The sequence below is a fragment of the Podarcis gaigeae genome, assembly GCF_964106915.1.
Source record: "Podarcis gaigeae genome assembly, chromosome: 10".
Lineage (NCBI taxonomy): Eukaryota > Metazoa > Chordata > Lepidosauria > Squamata > Lacertidae > Podarcis > Podarcis gaigeae.
Genome location: NC_139686.1, coordinates 33006731 through 33030258, shown reverse-complemented (window position 1 = coordinate 33030258; position 23528 = coordinate 33006731). Strand labels below are relative to the sequence as shown.

Below are 23528 nucleotides of genomic sequence, written 5' to 3'. Positions count from 1 at the left end.
CGGGAAAATACTTTGTGAAATTGTGTGCATTAGGCAAAATTGCATACAGCATGTGCACATTGGGAAGAATGGGCACAAAAATGCTGGTGAATGTTCATGATGTTTTTTTCTTTTTTTAAAAAAACAGGAAGAGCTGTGGAAATGTGGAGAAGCAAACTTCAGAAGGTAAAAACTAGAAATGCAGAGAAACTGGGATTGACTTATCCCTAGCTCCAGAAGCACTCTGGTGCTCCTCCAACACAACAAAAAGAAATGGGAGGGATAAAAAAGCACGGGACAGGCACTATGACTATCCTCTAGTCTAGTCAATGCACCCTTTTATCAAAGGTGCGGCTGTCCTTCTTCTGAAACGAAGTTCCATCTTGAAACATGCAATTCACTCATGTTTACTAAAAACACGCCCACAACACAAAAAACAGACAAAGCCTCCTTTCTTTTCTTCCTTTCCTCTCCCAGATGTGGGAACTCTTTTAAGTGAAGCCAAGGAATGTAGGTCCTTGGAAGGGTCTGTTTCAAGAGAGAGACCCCCACCCCCACCCCCGCCACACACAAAGAGAGACAGGCGGCCAGAGATTATTTCAGAGTTTCCCTTCGGAAGATCTTCCTCTGCCTCTTTGCTTAGGCCCTGAAGGCCACCTCAGGCTTTGCATATCACAACCACTGAGAGAAGCAGCGGTGCGTACGTATTCTTTGCTGCCTTTCCTGTGTCAGGTGTGAAACAGAGAATCCAACAGCAGCGGCCAGCCTCCCTGCCTCAGGTGGCACAATGTCATGATGTATTCATTGGTTATTTCTATACCGCTTAATATATTAAAATATATCTCTAAGCGGTGTAGAAGAAACTGAAGCAACAGACAACTTAAACAAAGCATTACAAAAATACACAGTCATTTTAAAAAATGTTACTTCAACACACACACACAATATAGATATATACACATTCATTTTTCTTCTGAGGCATCCAGGTTCTCACCCAGGGTCAAAAAAAAACAAACTCTCAGCTCACCCACAAAAGTCTCACAATGAGAAGGGTTCCTGGAAACCGCGGACGCCACCCTAGTCTCTCACTCTACTTGCTTTTCATGGGCTTTTTTTCCAGCCAGAACTCACCGGAAATGAGTTCTGGCACCTCTTTGGTGCATTCCGGCACCTCTGAAGCATTGCAGTGCCATTCCCTGACACAGCGCTCTGGGCTGTGCGGGGGAGGAGGCGGACAGCACAATGGTTGGAGCAGCGCGGCAGACGTTGGCGGCATAAGGTGGTGGGGCTCAACTTTGGTTCCAGCACCCCTTTTTCTAGAAGAAAAGCCCTGGGCAGGCCCAAGGTACCTCCTCTGGCTGCCCTCAGCTGTGTCCCATTCAGCTGCACCTTCCACACTCAGTTCCAAGTACAGCCAGTGTGCTGAGTTTCCCAGGGGGTCCGGAGGATGGGGAAAAGACCCTTTTCACTCACAGTTCTATCCTCTCCTCTTCCAGCTGCTTCCCAACCCGCATCTTTCTATAGCACTCATTTTCTCCACTGTAGCAGCACGTTCAATTTCAACAAAGCAGTCCAATTTGGCATACTCTGGGCTTTCAAATTTCAGTGGTGCCCCCTGCCTCTCCCACCTACAATGACATTTTAAGTCATTGTTGTGGTGCCCTCTTGGGTCAGTGCACAGTGCAGGCGAACCAGTTGTGCTGCCCTAAAGCCACCTTTGTAAGAGTGCCAACGCATCTCGCGTGAGCCAACCTTGCTGGAATCCTAAGGAAAATCCTGACTCAAAGGGTGTTATTGCATTGGTAGGTAATCCTCCGTTGGTGCCAAGGAAGGGTTGCCCACCAAAACAAATACAAGCTTCAGAGGAGTGAGTTTCCTTGGGACCACAACAAAAAAATGTTAATTCCTCCCTTCCTTCTCCTGCAGTCCTAATCATTTCCTGCCTTTCAGCAGGTGGATGCTCTTGGCATTTGCAAACAAACAAACAAACAAACAAAACACCCTATAATAAAATTGTAGAATTGGAAGGGACCACGAGGGTCATCTTGTCCAACACGTGGCATGAACCCACAATCTCAAGCTTAAGAATCTCATGCTCTACTGACTGAGCTATCCCGCAGAGAAAGACACTTTCACGGTCATGCCTACTTTGGCCCTGAGTTAATCAGGGAGTCGATCACCATTCATTTGCAGTCACTGAGCACAGTCTTCAGTTTCTCACCTGTAAAATGGGAACAAAAATTGCAACCTTCCTCGAGAAGATTTTGATACAGCAGACACAATAAGGACTGCAAAGCATCATGTAAAGTTTTAACAAGTGTTATATAAATGATTAGTAATAGCAGCCAGTGTTTTGGCACCTTCTGTACATGATGTGGCTCCCTTTTCATACACTGCAAGTTACCCTGGAGGGTAATTGCAGCAGGCTATTTCCTCTCCGGCAATGGCTCAAATATGTTGCTGCTGCTGAATGACTTACATTTGTATCTAGAGAAAATGATTTCATTTTTATCCTGATTCTAGCCAGCTATTTGGTCATGTTTGGAAAGGGGGAGAAAAGGCTTTGAAGCTTCAGGGCTCACACCAAGAAAGCTTTTCTGTCTGCTAGAGAATGGCTTCTGTGGCTCCAAATGAGGGTGTGGGCTTTTGAGAAAATGGGTCTCTCAGGACTTCCATCTTCAGCCATGAAAGGAGGAGGATTACGGGGCCCTTGTTTTCGAAAGGAGGTTGGATTCCAATGATTCCTGATCACTGGCAGTGATAAAAATAATAATAAATCATCTTGCCTGTTTTGCTGAATGTTACCAGTTGCTTCAAAGAGCTGCTTTCTGCTGTTTTATCGATTTGATTGCTGTTGTATGGTTCTTATTGTTGTGAGTTTTACTACTTCGTTGTAAACTGCCTTGGAAGTTTTACTGACGGGCAACATGAAAATGTCTTAAACATCTGTGTGTACACAAACATATACACAAACTGTGTTTATTGTGAAGCAGAAGCGGGATGATGTGTCCTTGACAGCTACAGGCCCAGCTATCTCAGACTGGAGAGGAAATCTTGCAGGGACCGGTGGCATTTCAGAGACTGGATCAGAAAGAGGGGGGAAAGGGGAGAAATGAAAGGTGGCATGTAAGAATATCGAGGATTGCCTTGCTGGCAAAGGCCAAGGCACATCTAGTTCAGAATTCTTGCTTCCACCAGCAGCTGTCCAGGAAACAAGAAGAGCATGCAGACAATAGCCATCTCTGGATCCACTTCTTCACCCAGCCAGGCAATTGATGGGATATTCCCACCTAGGAACATGGGGAGTTTCATTCTTCCCACCAGCAGGGTCATAGCTACCAGTAAAGACATTTGCAAATATTTGCTACCCTTGCCGTGACAGCAGACAGGCAAGAGTGATGCCCTGAGCCCAGTCTGCGTTGCAGTGCGGGCTAAGCAGCCACACTCCCCTGGTGCATCATGGGACCACCAACTCTTTTTGCCCACCATGCAGAGGAGAAGCAGGGCAATGGCAGACGCGCCAGCTGCTGCCAACTAGGTCAAGAACAGTCTCCTTGGTGTGTGACATGTGATTTCCCGTAATTCCTGAGAGAGCCAACATGAATATCTGCAGCACATTTTGTAGTTATTGGATTCCATTTGTCAAAGCAACCCGGTACTCACATCTGATCTGCGTACTTGAAAAATGCCACCCCCTAATCTCGGACAGCTCTTTGATGTCTCTTTGCCATGTGACAGCTGCCCACTTCATTCCAAGCGCTCTCCTCTTCTTGCCTTGAACTAACCTATTCAGCTGAAGAGATCCCTGTGCGCCCACGTGTCTCTCCATTCATCAGTTGTTCCTTCCCCGTGCTCAGGGCTTGCCACATAAGCCAGCATTACTGATGCCGTAATTATTTCTTTACATTTCCTTGCCACGAGAAAGTTTCCAAAGGGAAATTCCAACCCCCTTTGCTGTTCCAGACACATGTCTTTTCCAAATTCCTGAATGTTAGGAGGAGTCCCACTGAAACAGGAGCAGAAACTTCTGGGAATCTTTAATTATTATTATTTTGTTACGGTTCATATTTGCATAGCAAGGAATGGCCTCATCAGAGCTATTTTCCACTGCATTCAGCACCAATATAACAGAGTGCGACTCCTGACTACGACTGCAGTTAGTTCTTGCATGTGAAACAATTTGCTTCAACTTCTTCCATGCGGACTATGGCTGCAGCCTGTACTGATGGCTCCCAAAGTTTTATAATAATAATAATAATAATAATAATAATAATAATAATAATAATAATAAATTTTATTTATATCCCGCCCTCAGGGCGGCTAACAACAATCAAAATAATCCAACATTCTAAAAACATTCATTATAAAATTAATTAAAATCAAATTAAAATCAAATTGATGGCAACCAATTAAGCAAAATTCTGTGCAGATTGCCAGAGGAGGGGGTCAGGCTGCGCCCTGACCAAAGGCCTGGTGGAACAGCTCTGTCTTGCAGGCCCTGCGGAAAGATGTCAGGTCCCACAGGGCCCTAGTCTCTTGAGACAGAGCATTCCACCAGATTGGAGCCGTGGCCGAGAAAGCCCTGGCTCTAGTTGTATTTATGTATTTATCCATCACGTTTATATCCCACCTTTCCTCTGATGAGCTCAAGGTGGCGTACATTGGCCTCCTCCCGTTTTATCCTCACAACGACCCTGCAAGGGAGGATAGGCTATGAGAGACCGACTTGCGCAAGGTGAGCTTCATGGCTGAGTAGGGATTTGAAGCCTCATCTCAAAGGTCATAGTCCAACAGTTCAGCCACTGCACCACAGGCCAGATGACGATCTCCTGAAAGACAGGGCATTTTTGTGAAGCCTTGTGCCTAAAATATAGCAGCTAAAGGACAACACGAACAGGCGAACTTGGGTGGATTTGGCTGGGAAAGGTTGTTTTTGTTTTTAAGTAAGGATAGCCTATAATCACAGAACCCACAACTCGTTATTTCTCGGTCTCTTCTCAGGAAGCTACAAGGACTTGGATCCATTTCAAGCCTTCATGTTGAAATTCCTTCTTTATATGTATAGTACACACAGGCAGCGTGCCAGAATCCTGAGAGGCGGAGGGGAAAAAGGAGGGAGTTAAATGCCATATTATTAAAACCAGGTTCAGACACGTTGCAAAGCGTCAGAAGATGAGCTGCTGCAACACCTCTGCTGGGTTGGCTGTGCTTTGCTTTTGCCACACAGTGACTATATGCTTGGTGGCCCTCCCACTTTCCGGAGGCAGAGAAAACTGCCAGAGATGGCAGCCCAGCTTCCCTTTGGATGTGTTGCTGTGTTGTTTACAAGACATTGTTGTGTGCACTTATTTTCATTAATATATGCATTTTTCTGCACAGTCTCTGTCTGCATTGCAAAATTCAGTGGAATGTGAATTGTGCATGACAGCTTGTGTTTTGGTCTGTTGATTGGTGTGAGTTAGTCAGGTTTGCATTAAAAGACAAACTGAGCAAGTTTCTCCCCCAGCCCTATCGACAACGGAGAAAATATAAATGGCTCACTCACAACCATTAGCAAGCATCAAGGATATAAAAGGTGGTCCTTGTTACCATGAAAATGTATTCCAGATTAAATTTGTTGGCCGTCAAGGTACCACGAGACTTTGTTCTTACTGCAGCAGACTCATATAATGGATTCAAATTACTAGAAAAGAGATTCCAACTATAATAAATAATTTATTATTTATACCCCACCCATCCAGCTGGGTTTCCCAGGAAGAACTTTCTGATGGTAAGAGCTATTCTACGGTGGAACAGACTCCCTCAAAAGGTGGTGGACTCTCCTTCCTTGGAGGTTTTTAAGGAGAGGCTGGGTGGCTATCTGTTACGAATGCTTTAATCGGGATTCCTGCATTGCAGGGAATTGGACTAGATGATTCTTGGGGTGCCTTCCAACCCCACCATTTTATGATCCTATGACTACCTCCTCTAGAAACTGGAAGGGGCATTCATTCATTTTATTTGTACACCTCTTTTCCTCACACACACAAAATTGTGATCAAAGCAACTTACAATACATAAACATGGATGCCTTTCTAACAAAAACACTACAAAACAACTACATAATAACATAGCAAAGCAAAAATATAATAGCATGCAAAAAAACCCCCACTCACATTTCAATACTATAAGTATAACAAGGTTACGTAAACGACACACAGCAGCAAATAGCAAAAATAAACAAGGGAGCTTCACAGTTTCACCTTAGTCCTGGAAACACTTCTCCCATAATGTTTCTCTCAGGCATGATGTTTGTCAGGGATAAATCAGGGTCCAGGTTAAGAGAGGAAAGGTTGGGGGCCCTTTATGAAGTGTGCAAGTTCCCCTCCAACTCCCTCTCCCCACTTAGAAAATCTTCCCACCACAGCTAACCACAGACATCTAAAAACAGCAGCTAAAAAGCTTGCTACAAAAGTTCTGGGAATTCAGCCTACTGCCTGGTACAGGATTGGAGCAGAGTGTGGCCAGCCTGTTTAAATAAAATAAATAAAAGATTCACCATTAATGAATCTATTTATTAATTTTATTTAAGCTATTTATATACCATATATCTTTCTGATCAAATTTAAAAGAGTATCGGTGTTCTCCCCCCTCCCCCAATAGTGTGCACTAGTATTTAGTACTGGCACCTATTTCTTATCAACTTTTTAATTAAACGTTGGTCACAAACTCAATAACGAAGGGCGGAGAGGGCAGAGGAAGAAGGGAGGAGAAAGCATTTTACAATTCATCAACATCTTTCACACAGAAAAGCACTGAAGCATGCAGTGGATAAGATGGAGTGAAATTAGTCATAAAAAACGGGGAGGGGGATCCTCTAAAATGCTTGCAGAAATAAATATGTTTTTTGACAAGCCCCTGCAGCTAAACAGGGAATGGGGGGGGGGTTCCACAGAACTGGGCCCACAGTACTCAGGTTGCTTGTGGTGGATAGGAGCCATAGGGGACCATGGACAGAAACTCCCTCAAAGCTTTCAGTGATGGGGCAGAGATAGAATCCTTGAATGGTAGAGTTGGAAAGGACCCCCAAGGGTAATCTAGTCTAACCCCCTGCAAAGCAGGAAGGACAGTTAAGGGATGAGATGTACTCTCATTGCTGAGCAACAAAACATGAAGGGGTCAGTGGAGTGGGAGGACGGCCAACTGGAAGAGTCTCTGAGGTGTGCTCACCTTGGAGGCAGAGTCAGCATCCAAAGGCAGGTCCAGTCCTAGGGTTGAACGAACAGCCATCCATGTGGTCAGATGGTCCAGGAGTCAGAGAATCTGATAATCATGAGGTGAAAGGTCAAGACAAGCAGGAAGCAGCAAGGTAGGACCAGGAACTACAAGCATTGTTCCTGCTGCTGGAAGCTGTGCTTAAGAAGGCTGAAGCCAGCTGGTTCTCATCAGTGCCTTGAAGGCTGATCAGCTCCAGGTGGAGTCACTGCCTTCTCCCCTTCAAGCTGCTGTTCAGCAGGAGAAGGTGACTCCTGGCCCATGACAGATATAAGGGACCAGGCAGTCCTGAAGATATCCTGGACACAAATTGCATCAGGCAATTCTGGGGGTGATCAGTGAGAGGAGCAGGGCAGCAGACTCAGGCTCACTAGCAAGATCTTGATATGTGGAGGTCAGAGGCCAGGGACCGCTGATGTGAAACTGCTACCTTCTGCCACACATGGATTATACCCAGAATTGTCATCTGCATGGCCTGAGGGATAAGGTTCTAGTGCTTTTTTCTTCTTAAATGCTTTTTCTCCTATATACAGTTTTCATGCGGTTGGTTTTGAACTAGTCTGACCATTTTATTGGCTTTTAGCTAGGTTTATTCAAACCCACCTCATTTCTCGGCAATGTAAACTTTGAAATGCTTGCATTTTTATTTTATTTTTGAAAAGATATCCTATCCTGTCTCACTCACCCATCTCTACCCTTCATCTCTCTGTCTTCATTAATGAACATGCTTCTCTCTCTCTCTCTGACACATGCAATGTTTTATCAGCACAATTAAATTTAAAATTGCCTCGCCAAGGGGACCTCTGGGCCATGTAAAGGGGAATGGCTGCCAACTAGCTAAATGTTTCATTTTGTGCAAATGGTCACTCTTTCTCCCTTCTGGGAACTGTGGGCAAGGCTGTGTGTTGCGAAAAATAAGGATTATACAATTTCACTCTGGTTCATCCTTGTTGGGGGAAAGCACATCTAAAGCAGAAAAGTTCCTGCTTCAAATCTCAGCTGAACCGCGATTGTCCCACCTAGCTAACCTGAAGCAAGTAACTGTCTCACAGCCTCAAACCCACCTGCAATAGTGGGGTAATAATAATCCTGGCCTATTGTACAGGGTTGTTGTAAGGATGACTGGGATAATGTACGCTAGACCTTTTGAGCACTTATGAAAAGCTCTATATGCCCATACCTGTTTGTCTTCTTTTTCTTTTAACCCTCAAATGTCACAGAAGCCCATTTTTCATCTGTGGCTTACCAAAAAGAACCTGTAATTCACTGAGGAAAAGGGCTTGGGAAAAGTGGAGAGATGCTTGGAAACCTGTGCTTTCTAAGTGTTCATTAATAATAGTAACAGAGTAATAGATCATCACTGTAGAGTGCAAGAAAGAGGGAAATGTCGAGGTATCGATGCACATAACGCACACAATCTCTGTCTCACCCTCTCTGGCCATGTTTGTGCATCATGCTAGACCATGGTTTAGTGTGATGTGCGCAAGCAAGAATGAACTCTCCTCTCCTCCTCCCATGCAGCTGAGATTAGGAGTTTGGAAGCTTCCACTTTTAGATACTCACAGCTTACTGAATTGGGAACCATGGTTCACATTAACTGTGGTTCATTTAAACCAGCCAGCTTTGTAAACCATGGCTTGAAGTGGACATGTTTCAAGCGAGATAGTTAACTACAGTTTGTTGCTTCAGACAAGGAGACAAACCACAGTTAAATTGCTCATTGGTGCTCACCACTTTTGTCCTTTCTCATCTATCTCCTGCCTCTTCCTAGATGTGTGTGTTACTATATCATCCCCACTCTCCTCCCTCTTCCCCAACATGCATTGCAAGATTTCATTGCCACAAGCACAATAAAGTGCAAGGCTATTGCCATGAGCTAGCCCAGCAGGTCTCCACGTGGAACATCAATGTTGGATAAGCATATGCTGTGTTTAAAATATAAAATAAATGTGTAGTGCAATAATAGCCATAGTCCTGCAGACTGTATGTGCTATGCGAATTTAGAAAACATACACATATTGACCTATTCTGCATTATCTATTTTGATAGTCATGGGGGTGGGGAGCATGCAGGACACCCAAGTCTTGCCCCTGCCCCACCGGAAATGCTACACTCAGCTTCCCTTCTTCCTCTGGTTTCTGCAGTTTAACCAGACAGACAAGTCTATATTTGCAGCCGTAAGCCTAGAAACTTGCTTCCTTATCTGTGCCAAAGCTGAGCTTCCCAGAGTGCTGAATTCTGTCGAATTCTGTCTGCACAACGCATGGATGTTCCATGCGTTTGAAGCAGGCTTCTGCACATGCATTAGCCAAGCTGGATGGGGAAATTGTGTGCAGGAACAAGTTCTGCACTTTGCATATGATTTCATGGCCCCATCTTTCAACCAGGCCCAGCAAAAAATAGTAGTAGGTAGTACTTATCAACTGTTCAGGAGCAGGACTGGACTCTGGCTCCCAACAAAATATTAAAAACACAATAAAACACCAACCATTAAAGTCCCTGTACAGGGCTGTCTTCAGACAAGGGTGCCAACTTGAACAAAATATTGGGGGAGGGGGAGGTAAGCCCCACCCTGCATAACTGAACACATTATGTGGTGCATGCACATCATTTGAATGGCAATGCCCATCAACTTGAGGGGCCCTCAGATATTTTATTGAGGGGGTTGAAGACCTCCTCGGCTCTTAAGAATGACTCCTATGCCTTCAGGTGTCTTCTAAAAGTCATATAGTTATTTATCTCCTTGACATCTGATGGAAGGGCATTCAGATGGAAGGCCACTACCAAGAAGGCCCTTTGCCTGGTTCCCTGTAGCTTCACTTCTTGCAGTGAAGGAACCGCCAGAAGGCCCTTGGAGCTGGACCTCCGTGTCTGGGCTGGACGATGGAGGTGGAGACATTCCTTCAGGTATAAAGCAGCTTATACACATTGAAGTAAATAATATTCCAGAGGTTTTTATTTCATTTCCGTACCTCCCCCCCCCCTTGAAAACCACGATTTGATTCTACCTGTGAGCCAAAGAATTCCTTGCCGCTGGCAAGCATCACATTAAAGTGTTAAGCTGCGCCAACAAGGTGCCCTGAAAGTTCAAAACAGGCATGGAAAGAAAGGGATCAACTGTACCAGTGCTTATCTGCGGCAGCACCTTTGACTGTTTGTTCAGTCAGTGTGATCATTACCTAGGGAAGGAGATCGGGAGAGGGCTCTGAGTTACTGTTGCTGAAATTCAGCCTTCTGTTGCAAAAGCAGTGCACGTATTTGCCTCTCCACCCCACCCTTGCCTCCCTCTTTACTCGAAACACACCCTAGTGACACCCCTGGAGCCACGGAGGAATGCCAGAGTGGATTAGCAGCTATGGTGTCAGTGATGCATGTAATCCTCTGAGGAACACACAGTTGCCTCGAAATGGAGTGCAGTCTAAAAGGAGGCAGGAAAAAGAGTTTTGGATCTTCAGATTTCCAAGCTGTGGAAATCTGAATTTAAAAAGCCTTCAGGAAGGAAGTATGGGCTGTACAACAGCAGCTCTGAGCCCTGTAGGAGCAGAAGCTTCATCAGAGAGAGTTGGGTAAGGATGGCGAACTGGCCAGTCTCCTCCTGGACTGGAAAGAGGAAGGACTCTTCCAAGGAGCCCTAATGGCATTCTGCTACTGGGAAGTCTGTATTGGGTATAAAGTCGCCAACTCTCCAAGCAGAGAGTCTGAGAATGCAACACATACAAAAATTGCAAACTGGGTTCCCCTAAAGGCTGAAAAAGGCAAATGAATGGATGGATGAAAGTTCAGGCACATTTGTCCTACAGACAGAAACCTAGGATGTCACTGGATATATATATAGAGCTCTGTTCCAGTAACAAGAAGCCGAAAGCACCAGCCTGAAGATGACGAGTGAGACCTCGTCGAAACGTCGCCTAGACACCCCAACTTTTACACGGGAAGACACCCGAGGACACCAAAACCTGCATATATATATATATATATATATATATATGTTGTAATACAGTGGTACCTCAGAAGTTGAATGGAATCCGTTCCGGAAGTCCGTTCGACTTCCAAAATGTTTGCAAGCTCCCACAGCCAATTGTAAGCCATGGAAGTGACTTCGGACGTTTGGGTTCCAAAGAACGTTTGCAAACCGGAACACTCACTTCTGGATTCGGAAGCCAAAACGTTTGATTCACAAGGTGTTTGGGATCCAAGGTACAACTGTAGCTCCAAACTATCTGTAATTGTGGACAACCAGTAGTCACACATAACAACTCGTAGCCTCTTTTTCTATACACATGGACCGTCGTGGGCATCAAAAGGTGCATGCATCTTCTTCAATGGAGTCTTATTGAGCATAGCAATACATTTTAGGCTGAACGTCTAGATGCACATATACATCCTTATCTGCCATGCACATAGGAGTCGACTTTTGCACACAGAGCTCTTTTGTTAGATTAGGACAAATGTGCTTGGAGTGAAACTCATCCAGGGTAATCCCTGTACTGCCAAGGGAGACACACCTTCCTGCTTTCTCAGGGCTGATGCATGGAAGACTTCTCTAAAGTTTTAGCTGGTTTTAATGTTGCATTTTTATCCCTTTGCCTGTGGTTCTAGTCTGGATTGGGAGCATCACTTGTGGTATTTCCACTGCAAGAAAAGCTTCCTTTTGTACCAATGGGAGCTTTTCTTCCAATGCAAACAGGAAATGTGGAAGAGCAGATCTCAATAAGGGACACAGCAGAGACAAAGAGTTAAAGCCTGCCTTCCCCAATGCCGGGGTCGTGATCCAGTTTGAGGAACCCCTGCCTGCTACTTTCTATTTAAAAGCCATTAAGAGACAATGAGGTTTGTCAGGGATGTTCATCTGGTGCCTTCATTATATATCTTTAGGCACCAGGTGAAAACGTTCCTCTTTAACCAGGTCTTTGGCTGATTAATATTCTGCAGCCTTTGAAATGTGTGGGTTATTGTTTTGTTGTTTTGTTTTGATTATTTATTTGTGTTTTTATGTTGTATTTTTGTCTTTTGAACCACCCTGAGATCTTATGCTGAGGGGAAGGATATAAGTCTAATAAATAATAAAGTAATAACTCATGGGATATTAAAGACAATATATGTTCCAGACTTTGGTCTGCTAATATATTTGCCCTGCAGAAGACACTTTTTGCTTGAAAACAGGATGTAAAGCTAATCTCCATCAAAGGAAAACTCAAAAGGGTGTCAGGCAATAAGATAAAATAACTATCTAGAGCAGTGGTGGCCAAACTTGGCCCTCCAGCTGTTTTTGGACTACAATTCCCATCATCCCTAGCTAACAGGACCAGTGGTCAGGGATGATGGGAACTGTAGTCCCAAAAACAGCTGGAGGGCCAAGTTTGGCCACCACTGATCTAGAGAAAGTTCCAATATCAAAAGGAACCTAAAGTGGGAGAAACACCCTTCACCAATAATTCTAACAATTCTGAGGCATTTCAAACTAAGAATTAGGATTCACTTGACATTAAAAGGCAAATCTACTTAATTTGCATTCCCTGAACCATGCACAGACTGAAACGCAACCAGCTTTCAAAATTTGCACTTCTCTGAATTTTGTAACACAGTTCTTCAGCCAAGCAACAGGTATGCAAATGCATATTCTGGGGTAAAGTGTGCACAAAAAATTATATATTCTTGAAAATAAATACAAAGTGCATTATACCAGGGGAAAATTTGCTGGCAAAAATGTATATAGTAAGATAAGAGAATGCAGGTTTTGGTGTCCTCGGGTGTCTTCCCGTGTAAAAGTTGGGGTGTCTAGGCGACGTTTCGACGAGGTCTCACTCGTCATCTTCAGGCTGGTGCTTTCGGCTTCTTGTTACTGGAACAGAGCGGGATCTCAATGTTTGAGTTCCTATAAATACTGTAGAGGGGGTGTGGTGTCTAGTCTCCAATGTTCTGGGCAGAGAGGAAGTTCCCAGGCTAGTGTGCCTTTTCTTCTTTTGTTCCTTAATTACTTGAGAGATACCTTGAGTGATTTCTTGAGTGATATCCTGAGTACCACTTAGGTGGGTCATTAAGATAAGAGAAAACTACACTGAAATGCTGACTAATTTTCATGAGGATTTTTTTTCAAAAAAGATGAAAACTGATGGGAAATTGGGGAGACTGGAAAAATGAGAAACTGGCAGAAATTGATAGAATTGCTCATCCTACTCAGAAGGAAAGATTTTGCAAAGAGCTGTGTTTTATATATTACACACACACACACACACACACACACACACACACACTTTTTTAAAAAAATCACCATACTGCAAATAGGAAAGGTTCATTTAAACATTTTTTATTGATTTGTTGGTTTTTGTTTCATTTTCAAAGGATGGCGCCATATGCTTTTGAATAATTATTATTATTTAAAAATTTCCCTGATGTGAGAGATATCATTGAAGTGGCCATTTTCCTTTGGAAAGTCTGATGAAAAAAGAGAGCCGTTTCCAATATGAAAATCAGTCCCATCATACAGCGTTTAGTACAGTTCTTTTTTGGAAGAATTCCTTGGCAGCTCTAGAGCTTGGCTGGAAAACAAGCAAGGCAGGGAGCCAAGCATTCTCCCTGCAGCATGGCTGATTTTCTTTCCTGCCTTAACTTCATTTAATATCTGAACCATTAAATGCGCAGAGCACACCATTTGAAAGGGCCACAGTGGCTGCAACTCCAGGTGGCTGTTTTAGCAATCTCCACCCCACATCTCCCTGTTTCCACATCCATCATTCCAAAAGACCCTGCAGTGGTCAGGTGCAAGCCTGAGACCCGTGAATGATGCACAAACTTCCTGGAGCTTTTCCACATACCCAGCTCAAATATTCACACCTTGCCAATCACTTGTGACAAAGTCATGCATGTACAGCCATTTTCTTGCCATGTTAGGGGGAAGCAGTTGAAAAATGTTAACCAGCAATAAGTGTTATGTACAAAAGCACAATTAAGGGTGCAATTGGTTTTTGTAAACCATTTAGAGGTGCTTTGGGGCTGTTGTGTTCTTGCTTTTAAATAATCAAATGGTACATAAATCTTTTGGCACCGGGTGGATAGCTTTAGACTGTCTCTAGCTTTTAATTTTTTAAAAAGAAATATATTTGGTGTAATTGTTTTTGCTGTTTGCTGTGTTTATTTTTATCAGTTGATTTTATTGTTGAAATACAGGACCCCCCCCCCCAAATTTACATGGAGGTTACGTTCTAAGGCACCACACGTGTCAGTGAAATCGTGTATATTTGAAACACCATTGGAAAAGCCTGCAAACCCTGCGTTCCACCCCTGCCCCATTCCGCCCCTTTTTGTGACATTTTTGGGTCACTTCTGGGTTTGGCATGATGCGGGTGTGTGCGGTCTTAAACATAATGAATGTGCGTAAAAGGGGGTTGCCTGTAGTGATCATATCACGTTTCAAAAATCCTCCAGTTCATCTAAGGCTACTTGTTTATCTTTTGTTTTGTTTAATTTATGTTCCTCCAAATAATGACATGGAGAGAGGACCATTTTTCCCACTGAAAACTAAGTTTCTTTCCCAGCCTTGCACCAATATTTCACCACGAATGGAGCAATTAATGACATTTTCCTGTTAAAAGTCATCATATGTATAAAAACAAGGCAGAGGTGAGATGATGGCTCTCTGGATGCAACTGGACTCTAACGCTCATCATTCCTGACCATTGGGTGTGTTGGCCTGGGCTGATGGGACAGATGTAGAGAAACATCTGGGTGGCCACAGGTTCCCCACTCTTGGTCTAAGCAGCAGCCCCAGGATACAGCTGAACTCAGTGGAAATGTCTCTGCAGAGCTTCCCTTGCCCTCTACATTCCATGCAATGTTTGGGTCCCATCCTTTCTTATCAGTCATCTGACAGGCTGTTTTCGGGAGGACCCCTTTGCAAAGCTCTCTTCCATACACAACGCTTAAAAAGCTCCATTGGACAGGCTTTCTGTGGATTCTATTTCAAAGGGAGGAATGTCAAAAAGAGATCCTCCAAATAGCTTCCAGATGTGGCTGTTTCTTTTCCTGATCTAGACTTGGAAGGAGGGAGCAGGGAACGCCTTTAAGTGCTTCTCCATAGTGAAATGGGGGTGCAGGGAGTCTTCACTGCAAGGAGAGAGAGGAGACACAGAACTAGAAATCATGAGATGGGGAGGAGGAAAACTGAGCCCCTGTTTGAGACATTTCAGGGCGTGAATTGCATTTCAAATAATATTCCCCCTGTGTGCACGATAGTATTTTAAATTATACATCAGCAATCCAAGCTCAAGCAATTTATCATGGGATGGGCCCTGTCAAGCTGGGGCTAAAGAGAAAGGGATTTAACTTTCAGGAAGTTCAGCCTCCCCCTAATCAAGGCTTCTGATTCAATCTTACATTCTAAATTCCTCCTGAGACGCCTGACAGAGAGCCACAAAGGCAATGATCATCATCTAATGATGTTTGGCAGCAACAGCTGTGTTCCTCGTGCGAGCTTTTGAATGTAGCTCTGTGCACAACTTGTACCAAACAGATTTCTAGGACTGATGGCCGTCTCCTGAGAGGAAGGACTGAATAACTGAAATGCCTCTGATGGGTACTTGGCCATTCATTCTTCCATCTCGAGAATAAAACTCCATTGCCTCCTCTCAAAAACATGCTCCATGCCAGTCAGACATTCACAATGCATGTGCTGTTCTCTTCCTTTCTCTCCTCAAAACTTTTTTTCCTTTTTCTTTAAGTGAACTGCACATCTAAAACAGAACTTGTGTTTGGATGCTTTTATGTGAAGCTACTCCGACTGGCCCGGGACACAGGTGGCGCTGTGGGTTAAAGCCTCAGCACCTAGGACTTGCCGATTGAAAGGTCGGCGGTTCGAATCCCTGCGGCGGGGTGCGCTCCCACTGCTCGGTCCCAGCGCCTGCCAACCTAGCAGTTCGAAAGCACCTCCGGGTGCAAGTAGATAAATAGGGACCGCTTACCAGCGGGAAGGTAAACGGCGTTTCCGTGTGCAGCTCTGGCTCGCCAGAGCAGCGATGTCACGCTGGCCACGTGACTCGGAAGTGTCTCCGGACAGCGCTGGCCCCTGGCCTCTTAAGTGAGATGGGCGCACAACCCCAGAGTCTGGCAAGACTGGCCCGTACGGGTAGGGGTACCTTTACCTTTACCTTACTCCGGCTGACAGTGGTCCTCTAAGGTCTTGGGCAGAAGTCTTTCCAGGGAGTCACAAACATGACTGTCAGGTCACCCATGTCAATTATATCCTTGAATCTGGTGAGTGGCTGCTCTAGTGCCCAGCAAAAGGCAGGCAAAGGCCTGTCCCGGTAACAGACAGGCATGGACTTGTCTTGACCAGGTGCCAATTGCACTCCCCTGAAAGCAGTGAGGCCTCCAAAGCTCACGGTGGACTGCAGGGAGCAGGCTCTGGCTTTCTTCTATGTCAGGAACTTGAGAGAAAGGTGGAGGCTTATCAAAGAATCATAGAATTGTAGAGTGGGAAGAGACCCCAAGGTTATCCAGTCCAACCCTCAGCAATGCACAAATATCAGCAAAAGCATTCAAGGAAGGAGAGTTCACAGCCTCCCGAGGGAAACCGTTCCCTTTCAAGCAGCTCTTACCACCAGAAAGTTCTTCCTGATGTATTTTAAGTTGCATTGAATGTCAGAAGCAGTGGGCCCTCTTTGCTTCCAAATGCCAGTATCATGTCAGGCAAGAGTCCTCCTCTCAGGAGAGGTAGGATCAATAGCAACCAGGCACATGAGAAAGGGCCTTTTCTTCAGTGGCTCATTCTCTGTCTTCGGAATACTTTCCCCAACATCTTTTTGACACCAGGCTAAGGATTTACGCTGGCTCCCTTGGCCAATAAATCAAGATGAGCGCCACAACCCCAGAGTCGTCCACGACTGGACCTAATGGTCAGGGGTCCCTTTACCTTTAAGAATTTAAATATATACACACGCCCATATATTTGAATGTTGATATCTGTCCTTCATTTTCTCAGTGGGTAGTATTTGGCTGCTTGCTCCAGCTCTGAGGGCTTTCTGGTGGTTCCCTCACTGCAACAAGTGAAGTTACAGGAAACCAGGCAGAGGGCCTTCTCGGTAGTGGCGCCTGCTGTGTGGAATGCCCTCCCATCAGATGTCAAGGAAATAAACAACTATCTGACTTTTAGAAGACAACTGAAGGGATGTTTTTAATGTTTGATGATTTATTGTATTTTTAATATTTTGATCGGAGCTGCCTAGAGTGGCTGGGGAAGCCCAGCCAGATGGGTGGGGCATAAATAAATGCTGATGCTGATGCTGATGATTAGTGATTATTTTATGGCAGGAAATGTGTGCTTTGGGAGATGTTTCATCACCATCATAGAAGCCCAAAACTCTTCCCAGTATTTATAGCTCAGTTGATTGTCATGGTAAAAATATAATGGTGGCCTCTCCTAGAATATTGTGCTATATCCAAAGAAGTCTAGTAATGTTTTTACATGAATGCATATTTCCTAGAAGGATGATTTCATCCACCAACTGCAGCGTTTGATTGGTGGTCAGGTCTACTGCACCCATTCAGAGTTTACATTTTCCCACGTTTGCAATTGTCACCTAACACTTGAAATAATTTTTTCCAACTCCTAATCTTGCATCATATAGAATTTTAATAATCCTTTGGAAAGTTACCTCACAGTGGAACTTGTTTCTAAGTAGAGGTTGTTAAGACCAGGCTGCATGTAGGATTCCTATCTCGTTCATCCTTTGAAAAAGCTTCATGGTGTCCACTTTACTTCCACTTTACCGAGGCTTAAGTCATAATAATATTATATGTCTCCACAGCCGAGTTTGGATTCAAACCTCTAGTCATGCATTGGGCTCCTGTTGCTGTGCACAGCTGTGTCAATTTTTTCATTCCCATTTCACAATATTGCTGCATTTCCATGTGAAGAATCTGAGAACCGGGTTTTAAGTCCCTGCTTAAAATATATGTGCAGAAATTCTCATGAGAAGGGATGGTTGAGAGTGTTCCTCTCTCTCTCTCTCTTCATAGTGAACTATCAGGTGAACTTCTTTTAAAATGGAGAGTCACATTACCCAAAACATCAGGAGGAGCTCCTCCTTTTTGTCCCAGAGGCAAATGGAAAAGCATCTCAGGCACGTAGTTCCATTAGGTGTACCTGATCTACACATTTCTCCCACACCCACCCCTTCTTCTTTAGTCTGTTCCTCCTATCCCCAGGATCCTATCAACAAAAGAGTTAGTCATCTAACCAACTGAGCAGCATTTACATTTAAAGGTGGAAAGCATTGCAAATGCAGCAAGTCAATGACTGGCTACTTCAAATTGGTGTGGGAAATTCAGTCCCACCCCAGCCTCACCCCACCTTCCATTCCACCCAGAGGTAGAGCACATGCTCTGCATTCAAAAGCCCCCCAATTCATTCCTTGGTGTTTCCAGTTAGGCCTGGGAAGTTTGAGAAAGATTGCTTCATGAACCCCCAGAGAGCCACTGCCGGTCAGGGTTGACAAAACCAAGCTAGAAAGGTCTGAATTGGGTGTGTGTGTTCACATTACCACCTGAGGGTGCAGTGATGTTGTGTACCTCCAGGTGCATTTCACATCAGCAGAGTTTCCTGATTCTTTTCTGCATGTGCAAACACACCTGGGGGGCAGGAACATTTTTACACCCTGCTGTTGTGTTCACACTTTGGCAAGAGGTGGATTAAGGACTCCAATTAGTGTGAAGCTGGTTTGAGAAACAACTCATCAAGAGTTGTATTTCATAACAAAGTGCAGGTTGCATATGCATTTTGGATAATGTCGCATGAACAGGGATTAAGAATCCAGCGCTGGAAACGCAGTGAGTATAAAGTATCTTCCTCTGTTCTCCTAATTCTGAACCCTATTTTTCCCCTTGAAGATTATCAGGTGTGCAATTGGCAACAGAAACCAATCTGGAGAGCCATAGATTCCCTGTTGTCAGGATGTTGTCAGTGGCTCCCGACTGGTTACCCAGGAAAGTATAAAGACAAGGAAAAATTTCTTACCATCCTTTTTTATCTCAATATTTCCAGAGAAAGGCTATAGAACTCAGCCTCTTGGATAATGGCATTGTTCCAAGTGAATCTCCACCCCCCACCCCTGTCTCTCCCACTTCCTCATTCATCACTTCTATGGGTGCTGCTACCTGCCCACTGTCTTTGAGCTCTTGCTCTCCAAAATTTTAAGGCTCGCCAGGTTCTGGGAGACGGAGGGTCTGGAATGCTTTCCAATGACACCGTGTCAGCCAGCGGCTGCTCTGGTTCTGCCTGCCTCCTCTTCCTCCTCTTCCAATCCCATTATTTCCCAACTTTCCCCCTCATCTGCCTCTGAGCTGCTACCTCCCTCAAACCCCTGTTGTAAATCTATACTGTCTTCCTCTTCCTCCTCCCTGGAAGGGTCAGGAGGGGGAGGCAGTCTCCATCATTCTTTCTCTGCCCAGTCCCTGACACCTATCCCAGGATAATGGTGATGATGATGATTTATTAATTAATTTAGTTTGTATACCACATTTCATCCAAAGATCTCAGGATGGTTCACAGCATAAAATCACAAACTGAAAACACAAAGTTTGTTGCGCTTGTGATTACCTTATGCTATGTCCTGTAATTATCTATCAAAAGAGACATTTCCATAGTATGCTTTGTCAGAAAGAGTTTCTAAAACACAGAACTGTGAAGAAACTAGAAACCAGAACCCCCCAAGAGTTCAGAAACTAGAAGAAATCTGGAGTGGACCTCCAGCTGTCAGTGGATGAGGTCAGAGAAACCTCTTCCTCCCTTTGCAACTGCCACAAAAATCTCTTCGTTTCTGCACCCACCACTCTGATCGCTGTGCTTCCCTCCACCACCACCCCACACCTCTGCTAGAGATTCAAGTTTCTGAACTTCCCTGCGTTAAACTCCGAAGAATGAATAAATCTGAAAGGTGATGCTTATGCAAATGTCATGTTCCTAATCTGATCAGAAAATGGAGTCAAGATGGGGAGGAGGGAAGGGAGGGAACATTCAATACAAACTAATTGGCATCACGTCAACACTGCTGCCCTTTCCTGAGTTAGCAGCTGCTTTTACAATACGGTCTCTCCTTTTTTCAAAACTCCCAATTCCCCCTCCCACTGAAATATCTGTTTCACATTATTTTCCCCAAGATAAACTGCCTACATATTTCTATGCTGAATCTCACACTATTATTTCCTGCCCATATGATGTCTCAGAAACCAGGGAGTCATAAAAGGAGTGACAAAGCATTGTGAGAAAAAGCATCAAGCTGCGTGCTTCTTCTTTTGTTTTTTTACAAATGTGAATTGTGTGCTGTTGGCAGATTCTTGTCGTTGTCTTGTTGGGCTGTGTATGTGATAAAGGTGAGCCAAGCCAGGGTGAAGGCATCTTCTTCTGTTTGTCCCCGTGTCAGTTTCAGTTTATTGGTCAGTTTTTCTAATAGGGCTGTTTCCCATGCTATTTGGTACCATTGGTCCATGCTCTCTCCAGTGTCTGGCTATGATGTTTCTGGCTGCTGAGAGTAGGTGGGTTATGTGCTCTTTATGAACCAAGAAATCTTTAATAAAAAATATGTAAAAATAAAATATAATGTGAATTGTGTGTCTGTATCTGAGTGTGAATGAAGGAGAGGATGATCGAGACAGGGAGTAACCCTAACCCTAAAAACAGTGAGTGTGATTCTAAGATGCAAATAAGCAACTCCACGCATACATCCAAAATTTGGGAAGATTATAGGGAGAGTGAAATGTGAATCCCTGGGAGCGGCTTCTAGCACAATAGAAAAATTGAAAAGATACAACAGAAATTAAAACACAACCTTAACAACAATTTAAACACTGATACACACATCATACGTCCCTAAAAGACATCATTCACATAAAACCAATTTACAATTACCAGCCAAAAGATCCTCTAATCAGTTTGCACCATCAAATGCCTGGGAGGAAGTCTCCTGATGCAGGTAACCCCTCTGCCTCACTCAAACTTAGAGAGTTGCTTTTGGGAACTGTACTCACCCGCATGGGAAATTTACGAGGGGTGAAAATATTCACATGTGTGTCTTCACTGCTAATAGGGAGAGGCAGATTAGAACAGTGATTAAGAGCACAAGCATGCCAATAATCACAAAGAAGCCTCTGTCTCAGCCTCATTCCCACCACCCCTCTGTAACATGGGGGAAACAGTGCTGCCAGAGGTGGTTTTAGGGTGGCGCAACAAGTGTGGTCGCCCTGAATGCTGCGCTGCAGGCGGCACTAAAACAGTGTTTCAGAATGGAGCAGGTTGTGCGTCTAATTTTAGCGTTGCACAGGGCACCGCTGAAAGTTGAGAACCCTAAGACCGTCACTGATGCTGTCCTACCTTGTATGGTTGTTGTACATATTACAGAATAGCGTATGAACACCGAATGCCTGAGCTGGGAAACCTGAGACCTGGTGAGCAAATGGGCTCCTGCAGCCTCTCTACCTGGTCCTCAGGACTTCCACTGCCCAGCCACAGCTTTTCTCCCCAGGCCACACCGACTCACCAGCCCTGCTTTGCACCCTCCTCAACTGTTTTTGCCTGGCTGGAATTTGTCCTTGAACTGGCCTAGATGGAGGATAGAGGGTGATGTGTGAGTTTGTGGAGAAAGAAACAAAGGGCAGCAGCTGTGATGGGCACAGATCTTTACTCACTGTGGTTTCATGGGTCTGCTGGTCAAAGGGACGCACCCAGAAACCTGACCTCAAAGCTCTCCTCAGCATATGAATGCTGCAAGATGTAGACTCAGCAGGAAGTGCCATATGACCATACGAAGTGTCTTATTCTTCTCTCCACCCCCCCATGTCCTCCTCATGGCTATGAGTGGCCTATGCCACCCCCATTGGTCATGAACAGCTTGGCTAATATGTCCATTAGAGCAACATGTGAAGACTTGTCATGGTGATGGGACCAAAGAATGACAAATTTGAGCATTTTGATTTCTCTCTGCTTACAACAACAACAACAGCTTTGTGCCACCCTCACTGCCACCTTGCCCCTCCCCCTTCTGGTAAGCAGCAGAGACATATCTGCCAGGAATTCAGGCAAGCACCTCCTCGCTTTCTGAGCAGCACTGATTCCACAAGGAACTTCTATCTGGAAGATCCCTTCATGGGAATGCACAACTTTTTTTTTTTTACAGATCGCCTGACATTGCCATTATCAAAATGCCAAAATACTCGTTTTTCCATTCGACCCAGATTTTCCCCTCACCATGGAAAAACTGAAGTAAAACTAGTCCATTGCAGATCAACAGCCTTATGGTGATGTAGAAATCCATTAGCACATTTTCACAAGCAGGTTTCTCACAGAGGTAGTGATGTTTCTCTGGGTGAACCTATTGCCCTGCTCCTGGATGTTTTGTAGCCCAAATAATACAAGCGTTGCCTATTTTCACTGAGTGCCAAATGCTGTGGGCATGTCAGAATTTCAATAAATCCATTCTGAGGTGCTATTATCTCGTGATCTAAACACATGTGGGGAGTTACCTTGGAGACTGTAAACACAGTATATACATTGGGATTTAAGATAACACTACAAGTCTTCTCCATGTAGATTTAAAAAAGTAACAATCTGCATGCACAGGTACAGAAGTACTTGTTGCATTCATGTCCAGAGCAGGAAATGGTAATGGAGGGTGGGGAGTAATGGTTAAGGGGAGGGGCCAGGAATCATCATATGCAAACATTCCATCAAGGACCACCCACTGGTGCAGACAGGAGACTGTGGAATCCCTAAGAAAAATCTAACAGTAAGAAAGCATGTTGACAGTCATGTGCCAATTCACTCCTTAAAGCTGAATCAGAGCAAACAGCAACAGAAAGAGTGCTCAGACACAGAGCTTTAACACAGAGACCTGTGCCTGGAAAGAGCAAGGCCAAAGGTAAATGTGGATAAGCCCAAACACTGTTTTCCTCCTGTGCTGCTATTGTTTATCACTGCTGCTTGTAAAAAAAAAGTCAAAAGGTTGTCTCACTCCTTCTCATGCAGTGTGCCACACTGAAAATTGTAATTCAAAAGGCGTGTACTTTTTCGGGGTGGGGGTGTCAATTCACACAAACTCATGAAATTGCATATGGGTGAACTACTGACTAGTAGACTGAGCCTTGTTCCAGAATCCAGAGCTTTTAAAATCCAGGCATTACAGATTCCATTGGTAGTTCAAATTATTTGTCCAGAAGACACTTGCGATGATTGGTATTGCGAGCCCCACATTTTCAAAACACATGACTTAGCTTCCTGAAATCATGAGATGAAAGAATAACACTTGATG

At 44.4% G+C, this 23528-nt stretch overlaps 1 protein-coding gene across 4 annotated transcripts in view; it reads right to left on the bottom strand.

The window, feature by feature from the left end:
• GSG1 (germ cell associated 1) overlaps positions 1 to 23528 on the bottom strand; it is a 108343-nt gene that overhangs the window by 22511 nt on the left and 62304 nt on the right. Inside the window, exon 1 of one of the 4 annotated variants that reach the window (XM_083698762.1) lies at positions 7189 to 7236. The exons of 1 other annotated variant lie outside the window; for it this stretch is intronic. The gene's annotated coding sequence lies outside the window, so the exon portion shown is untranslated. Of the gene's footprint in view, positions 1 to 2127; positions 3370 to 3764; positions 4162 to 7188; positions 7237 to 23528 lie in introns of those variants that run through there. 2 more of the 4 variants (XM_083698761.1, XM_083698764.1) reach the window with 2 other exon arrangements.